At 34.9% G+C, this 8,797-nt stretch overlaps 1 non-coding gene across 1 annotated transcript; it reads right to left on the reverse strand.

The window, feature by feature from the left end:
- Positions 1 to 8,424: 8,424 nt before the first annotated feature.
- On the reverse strand, positions 8,425 to 8,531 carry LOC128040839 (small nucleolar RNA R71). The gene has a single exon (XR_008195645.1). It is a non-coding gene; the product is annotated as a small nucleolar RNA R71 (small nucleolar RNA).
- Positions 8,532 to 8,797: the final 266 nt, after the last annotated feature.

Here is an 8,797-nt window from a genome sequence, read left to right on the forward strand (position 1 = left end):
GTCCAATTGGAAGCCAAACATTCGACAAAATTAAGAAGGAATTATTATTTCCTTCATGCCAATCGATGGTCGACTCTAGTTTAAACAATTGGAAGCCAAATCGGCATTGAAGAGTTGAATTAAAACTCTACTAAGTCAAGCTATTTTCATCGACGGGTAAGGCTAAGGAAAAGGGGATAAGATTGATTTTAATTTTGAATTGATTGGAGGTTATTATCCCATAAATAGAGATGATAGCGGTGAAGAAAAGGGAGAAGAGAAAAAATTTAGAGAAAGAACAATGAGATAGGAAAGGCGTGATTCAAGCAAGCGAATTTTCTAAAAATTGGGCGACAAATCCGATCAAGGAGCTAGAGTAGCAACTAGAAAATTCAGCTAATTAGGAGAAGGAAATCGGACGACTTGAAGAACTTTGCCTTCCAAGAATCGGTTTGTAATTCATGTTCTTTTCAATGGATTCGTGTTCGTTTTGCTAGCTATGAGAGGCTAGTTTAGTTAAGCTTAAGTCGACACTTTCAAACCGCACTAGTACTTTGAAAAAATTATTTTGTTATCAAATCAAATTCGGCACTCTTGAGTTGTTTGGTTTTATTTTCCAAGGAATTTTCTAACTCATTGGAGTGATCACCTAATTAATTTGGGAATTTTCTTATAATCGAGTTAAGTGCAAATTGAGAAATCGAATTTCTCAATTAAGCTTAGAATTAGTGATAATTAATTTGCCGACTAATTAAAACAACTTGGATTTAATCGTAGAAACCATTGGTGGATTTTCTTTGGTTAAGGCAAGTGAAGCCTCTAAATCTCTTAAATTCCTTTAACAAAGTCGATACGAGATAATTAAAGGAAGGTTTCAATCACGAACATTCTCTAATTGAACAATTTACTAGGGATAAGGAATTGCTTAAGTGGCGATTTTTTCACCTTTTTGCTAATTTGATTTCTTAATTTCGTGTTTCAATCGACTTGTCTTTGGGTGGATTCTGGCGTCAATAACTAAGCATTATTCTTCTCTTGATATTTTCTTCTCATCGGTTTAAATTCGAGCCAAAGCTTATTTGTTATTTGAGATTATTTTTATCAATCGTAACACATAAACCCCCCCACTTTTCCTTTTTATTTCGCATGTTTTTACATTACTTTAATTTTAAATCACTTCAAATAGATTTGTTGCAAGCTTCTCCGTGGGACGATCCTGTACTTACTCTATATTACCAGTTAATATTGGTTGAGTGGAGGAATTAAATTCGGTGGTCATAACGACAGTTACCAGCAAATTCATTCCATTATAAAATATCTCTATCTGTGTCTAGTCTTGGAATCCATGCATCAGACATTTCCAAAGTATTTCTTTAAATCATTCTCAAGCTTTATACAACGTTTCATCCTCTGTTTGTCAGAAAGATGTGATGTCATGTCGAAGATTGGCATTCTTGTTTGGTGGAATATACCATAACAAAAACCTCTAGTAAAGATCATTTCATGATGCTACTATCCTCGAAGAGAAAACATTTAGTCACGCTCTTGTTCGGTCTCTTAAGGAATATGGAAACAATTTAAGTCTCAAGGCATCTTCATGAACACACTATTGTCTAAATGAGTAAAAGACTTCTAGAAAGAGTCTTAAATGCAATTGTGGCAGTAGGCAACCTACTGAATTGTCCAACTGTTTTTGACATCTAAAACATTACTAATATCAATTCAAAATGCTGAGCTTGAATGTGTGGTCTAACTATCCTTGGATTCAAATGATCCAAATTCGGCACAACATGTTTAGAAATTGGCCTATCTCGGTCATCTATCACGCAATGAATAGGAAGATTAACATCCTGACCATTTGGATTTAATGGATCTTTTAGAACAAGATCATTCCTGTCCCTAGCCATGTTACGCACTTCTTTTCTCCTTCTTTTCAAAGTTCTCTCGATCTTTAGGTCAAATGGATCTCTTCATTAGTAGGAATGCCTCTACTCATGCCCTAACAGCAAACCTGTAGAAATTCAAAACAACTAAATTAATTAAATCTAGTGGAATTAAGTAAAATAACCAAACCAACTTTCATCAAATTGTCGATCCCTAGCAATGGCGCCAAAAACTTGTCGCATGTGAAATGATATTCGAATTGTGCATGTATAGATGTCGAATTAAGTAATAAAGTGATGAGTGAGATTGTCCCCACAGGGATAAGTTAGGTATAAAATTGGTCAAATTATTATACTAAAATACGATTAATGTTATGGCAAAAATAACAATAAGACTGCAGCAGTAATTTAAAAGAATAATGATGTGTGTAATATGTGTAACGAATAAATAATGGAAAATGCTATGTCAAGTCAATAGCAAAAACACAATGGCAATTATGAGAATAATTACGTGAATAATATGCGAATGACTAAATAAACAACTAAGAATGCTATGGCAAAGATACTACGACAAAGGATAGAAGATAGAGGGTCTACGATGTTGAATTGGATGGTCGAGCTTACCAGAATTTGCCCTTACTAACAATCATGCCTTGAAAAAACCTTACTTAATCTACTGCTCAGTAGATTTCTAAAATTGTATGCTTCTTTTGATAGAAAAACCTCAAGTTATATTGCCTTAAGCAATATATGTCTATAGGCCTTTAGCATGGTACCCTGCACTGCTTTGTTTTTTTTTTTTCTGTATGAATGATACTTTGTCTAGAGGTTCCTACAAGTATTCGGTCGAACACATGCTCATATCATTCAATTTCAATCTCATTAACCTAACCTTGTTAAAATTAGATTAATTAAATGAAATTGTTGTACATCCATCTATGTCTAGAATTTGCAAACATGCAATTCTGTAAAAACCATTGAATGAAATAGTGTATTAAAGTAGATCTACACTTCACTCATTAAAGAAAATAAGAGTTTCATCTAGTAATCCCAACCCTATGAGATTTCACTCAGGGTTCGACAATTAAAATAAAAAATCAAAATATCATTCAACACTGTTTTAACAAATCAATTCATGAAATAAGAAATAATGGAAGAACTTCTGGATGATAGCTTTCTCTTATCCAGCCTACACTCCAGCAACAGAGTGTCCTGTGGTGGCTGAGAGGGACTGCCTCTGTCTTCTTCTTCCCAACTCTACTTAGTCGTTACCCTTTATTTTTTCCTAAGCATCTCCCCTTTTTATTGTTCACCCAAGGATCCTCCCTTTGGTTGTCTACCCCATGTAGGTTTTCCTCTTTTGGCTTTTATAATCATATTCCCTAGGGTAAATCAAACAATCCATGATTTTCTTCCCACTTTTTTAGGAAGATTTTTTTAGTACAAGTACAATTGAGCTGAAACTGGTATGCATTGAGTGTTGACTTAGTCTTCTTCTTGAATTGCCATGGCATCCATGTTGAAAAACTTTCCAACCTTGTGTCACGACAAACCTTCACTCTTTTACTTCTTGTTCCTCATCCTACACCTGTAAATTACTACCAAACAAATCCTTCTCGCAGATAATTAAAACTAACTATTGATAACATTTAAGCACCGTCCAAGCCCTTATGCAACGTTCTAAAAATACTAAAATAATATCCTAAAATGCAACTAAGTTCACTTAAGTACAGATGATTGACCCAGTCTAATGGAATGAATACAACTCTTTTCAATAGTTATCAATGTGAAAAGGTGAGGATATTATTGTCGCATCGAATCTTCTAACTCCTAAGTGACCTCATTATAGCGTGATTCGTCCACAAAACCTGCATGAGTGGAATTTGTTTCCTCTACAAAACCTTGACCTCACAATCAAGAATCTGTATTGGTTCCTCATTAAATGTAAAATCTAAACAAAAATCAATCTCCTCAACTGGAACTAGTCCATCTCTCTTAACGATGCGATAGGGTCCAAACCTTAACACTTTCTTCCAAGGCAAAACCTTAAAGAAGACTCAATTACCAAGACTGAACTTTATATCCTTCCTCTTAAAGTCAGAATAAGACTTTTGTCAATTCGATGTTGCTCTTAAGCGATCTTGGATAATCCTCAAAGTATTCTCAGTTTCTTGCACTAAACCGAGTCTTAATAATTTTTCTCTCTAAATTCCATCCAACACAGAGGTGTCTTATACTTGCATTCATAAAGATCTTCATAAGAAGCCATCTAAATGCTCAACTGGAAGTTATTATTATATGCGAATTTAGCGAGCGACATATGTTCCTCCTAACTACCTTAAAAATGAATCACGTAACCTCCCAACATATCCTTGAGAATTTTGATAATTCTCTCAGACTACCTATCAGACTTCGAATGAAAAGCTATATTGAAGTTCAACCTCGTACCAAGTGCCTCATGCAATTTCTTCCAAATTTGAGACATCAAACAAGGATCCCCATGAGAAATGATAGAAACTGGTACCTCATGAAGTCTCAAAATTTTAGAGATGTACTACTTCGCTAACCTCAATAATGAGTAGTCGGTACGAATTGGTAGAAAATAGGCGAAGTTAGTCAACCGATCAACAATCACCTAGACGGAGTCGTTCTTAGAAGGCATCAAAGGTAGGCCACTAACAAAGTCCATGGTGACATGCTTTCATTTCCACTAAAGAATTTGAATAGGTGGGAGCCAACCAAAAGGAAATTGGTACTTGGCCTTGACTTGTTGGCCTGTCAAGCATCTTGCCACAAAATCAGTCACATCACGCTTAAGTCCCTGCCACCTATACTACTTACGAAGATCCCGATACAACTTACTCTTTCTTGGATACATAGCATAAGGACTACTATACGTTTCCTTCAAAATAGGTTGTCTCAAATCTAAACTTAAAGGTACACAATATCTCTCATGATAGCAGAAAACTCCTTCAAAATTAAAAGAAAAATCTAAAGTCTTACTCTCATTGATAAGTTTTACATGAGGTGCTAAAAATGTATCTGATAACTGTTTCAACTTAATCTCATCCAACAGAGTAGGTCACACTTGTAATTCTGCAAATAAGTCTCCATCCTAAAAAAAACTCAACCTAGCAAGCATTGCTCTTAACTCACTTATCATTTTTCTACTCAATGCATCGGCCAAGACATTAGCCTTACACAGATGGTACTCAATAGTATAATCGTAGTCCTTAAGTTGTTCTATTCAACCCCTCTATCTAAAGTTCAACTCTTTCTGAGTAATGAAACACTTAAGACTCTTAAGAGCTATGTAGATGACACACTTCTCCCCATAAAGGCAGTGCCTCTAGATTTTAAGAGCAAAAACCAGTGCAGGCAATTCAAGGTCATATGTTGGATAGTTACACTCATGCAATTTGAGTTGCCTCGAAGCATATGCCATTACTTTCCCGTTTTCCATCAATACACAACCAAAACTTGTATGAAAAGCATCAATGTAAACCACATAATCATTACCATACTTGGTTTAGATCAATACGGGGGTCTGGGTTAGTAGTGCCTTGAGCTTTTCAAAACTAGCATGTTGTTCACTAGCCCATTTGATCGGCTGTTTAACATCAATAAAAGATATGCAAGTGTACACTATCAATGTAAGTATAGTAGACAGATGTGAGTCAATAAGATATTGATCCCACATGGATGGTAGTCTTTTGTCTATTAATGCCGGTGCAATAACTAGATATAAACGAGATAAATTGAGAGGATAGTTGTCGATGCAATAACTTGAAAACAATAAAATAAAATATGATAATGATAAACTGGGATCCAAAACATGAATCTTCAGCATAATACTAAGTATTCACAAGGTGTAAAAGTATAGGTGATTGTCGAGGCAATAAAATTCAACGTATATCTTACCCAGTGTTACTCCTCTATTTAATCTAAGACTTAAAAATGCATATTAACCTCACCTTCTGATGATGGCAATACAACACTATTAATAACAAGTGGACTAAATTCCTCTAATCTTCACTCAACTTCCGTTGAAATGCTTGTTGGCTAGAAACATGAAACTTTATGTGTTTTTACATGCCCTTTTTAACTTAAAATCATGATATTTCGGTTCAATTCTTGTCGAAAAAAATTAAATATTATAAAATAATTAAATTATGTTAAAAATATGAACATGATGAATTTTAATTAATTTTATAGTTAATTTTGATTCATTTTGACTATTTTCGAAAGATTCGCACAAAGGCCGAAAATTGGCTCGGCAGATATTGCTAGAAGAATAAAATCGATAAGCAATTTGAAGCATCGATGCAAATTTTTTTCCAGCCTAAGATGGTCAAAAAATGTGTGTTAATTCATAATATAATTAATTTTAATTTATTCCCAATTTAATTTGGGCTAAATAAATTATTATTAATTAATTATGGAAAAAAAGGGTTCAGTTGAACCGCATTGAATGAACCGAATCTAGTGAACCGAACCAGCCACCAATTGGGCTACCCAGAACCGTCCATATGCTGACCCAAATCAGCATTTTAGCTGACTAAATAAGCTTGCAAAGAAGCCCTTGAAGAACTTTCAACCCTGCAATCAAACCCCTCCCAAAAATGTGGCCTTTTGGATTTGCCCCAAGCTATTTTTAGGAAAGTTGAATCTCTCAACTTTGCCATGTGTGTGGCCAGCCAAGGGGGTCTCTTTGGATGGTGGAATTTGATATTTTTAGCAGCCACAATCAGCTATAAAAGCAACCCCTTGCTGATCATTAAACTCATCCCTCACACTCTCATTCTCTTTTCTTCTCTCACACTTTCTCTCAACTTTTCCTTCCCATTTTCCCTTTTGTTCAAGTCCCAATTTCTTCTCTTGGAAAAGAGGTCCTCATCAACCATTGTTTAGCAGCAATTAAAGTGTTCATAAGCCACCTTGATAGCCGAGGACAGCAGAGAACGAAGAATGGAGAACTCAGTCAAGCCATGGAGAAACACCGGATTTGCTTATTGTTCCCTATCTCTTTAAATTTTGTTGTTGTTTTGAAAAACATGTTTACGAATATTTATGCTATTGAAATGGTTATTTTAATCAATCTATCTTGAATTTAATCTGTGTTGGGTTGATTATATTTTGCCTGCTTGAATTATTGAAATTGTGTTTGTGCTATTATAGGCCTTGGTAAGATGCTTGATTAAGTAAAAACATGCCTAAGTTATTCTTGCAATATTAATTGTTAGATAACTAATGAATTAAATATTAAATCGTATTGAAATTGTAATTAGCCGACACAATACTTAATCAGTGCATGTTTATTCTTCTAAGGTAGCTGAAGTTAATTTAGCATTGTATTTGGCAATACATATGCCTTGCATAACTTGCAAGATTATTGTGATTAAACTGTTTCAAGGTAGAAATACCCTGTTACCTCACTTGATCTTTTATATGCTTGTGAGATTGATTAACTTTTTGGATTGACATTGAAAAATGTTCAAGAGATTGATTAATTTATTATGTATGTATGAGCAGTAGTTAGCAAATTACCGAGTTGCCGTGAATTTGTTCGTAGCAGTATAAACATAAGTTTAATAGTTCAACGTTAAAGGAATGTAATTAATCCAACACAATTATATCATCTTGATTAAACTTTATTTGGAATCGTGCATTAGAACCTTTTTATTTTTAATTTTTTTACTTAGTTGTTAACCCTTAGTTTTTAATCATCTTTAAACAAAAATATTTTCCATCACCAAAGTGTTTAAACATTAATTTCATCAATATTCTTTTTTACAGTCCCTGTGGGTACAATAACTCGACATTTACTTGTCACTTTATTACTTGTTGCGATTGTGTACACTTGCACATTTTCGTCGTTCCAAGTTTTTTGCACTGTTGCCGAGGACTGTTTTATAAAAAAGCCATTATTTGTGAATCTGTTTTTACATTTTGGTTTATTTATTTTCCTGTTTAAATCATTACTTACTTAATCTTTCTGTGATTATTGTAGGTGTTTATGAGTATTGACCAGATTATCGACTTACTCCCTGTAGACCCTGAAATAGAACGAACATTTAGACAGCGAAGAAGACAAGCAAACTAGAGAAGGATCAAAGAGATAAACTTTGAGAATATGAATCAAGGAAACAGAGAAAACCTTGCTCAGAATCCTATCCTTATTACTGATTATAGGGATAGAGCTTTACGACAGTATGCCGTGCTCGTATTTAACGATCTTTATTCGGGTATTAGGAGACCAGAAATCGAGGCACAACAATTTGAGCTGAAGCCAGTCATGTTCCAGATGCTTCAGACTGTGGGCCAATTCAGTGGAATGCCTACTGAAGATCCTCATCTTCACTTAAGACTATTTATAGAAGTGAGCGATTCTTTCAAGTTAGTCGGAGTACCCGAAGATGCATTACGATTGAAGTTGTTCCCATATTCACTAAGGGATAGAGTTCGTGCCTGGTCGAACACATTTCCACCGAACTCTATTTCTACATGGCAAGAGTTAGTCGAGAGATTCCTCATGAAGTATTTCTGGTCGAGCTAGAATGCCAAGTTGAGGAAAGAGATCACTGCCTTCCAACAAATGGATGATGAGTCCCTGTATGAGGCATGGGAAAGGTACAAAGAGTTATTAGGAAAGTGCCCTCATCATGAAATCACACATTGCATTCAACTTGAGACATTCCATAATGCTCTCAACGCTCACACGAGGTTGATAGTGGACGCCTCTACTAATGGTGTTCTCCTTTCTAAGTCTTATAATGAGGCTTACGAAATCATTGAGAGGATTGCCAGCAAAAATTATCAATGGGCAATTGAGCAGCATCAGGGAGATGAGTCACTAGAATACATGAAGTGGACGCTCTCACTTCACTCGTATCTTAGGTATCTTCAATATCCTCAATGCTTAAGACTCTTACTAC

This window comes from Gossypium raimondii, chromosome 4 (genome assembly GCF_025698545.1).
Source record: "Gossypium raimondii isolate GPD5lz chromosome 4, ASM2569854v1, whole genome shotgun sequence".
Lineage (NCBI taxonomy): Eukaryota > Viridiplantae > Streptophyta > Magnoliopsida > Malvales > Malvaceae > Gossypium > Gossypium raimondii.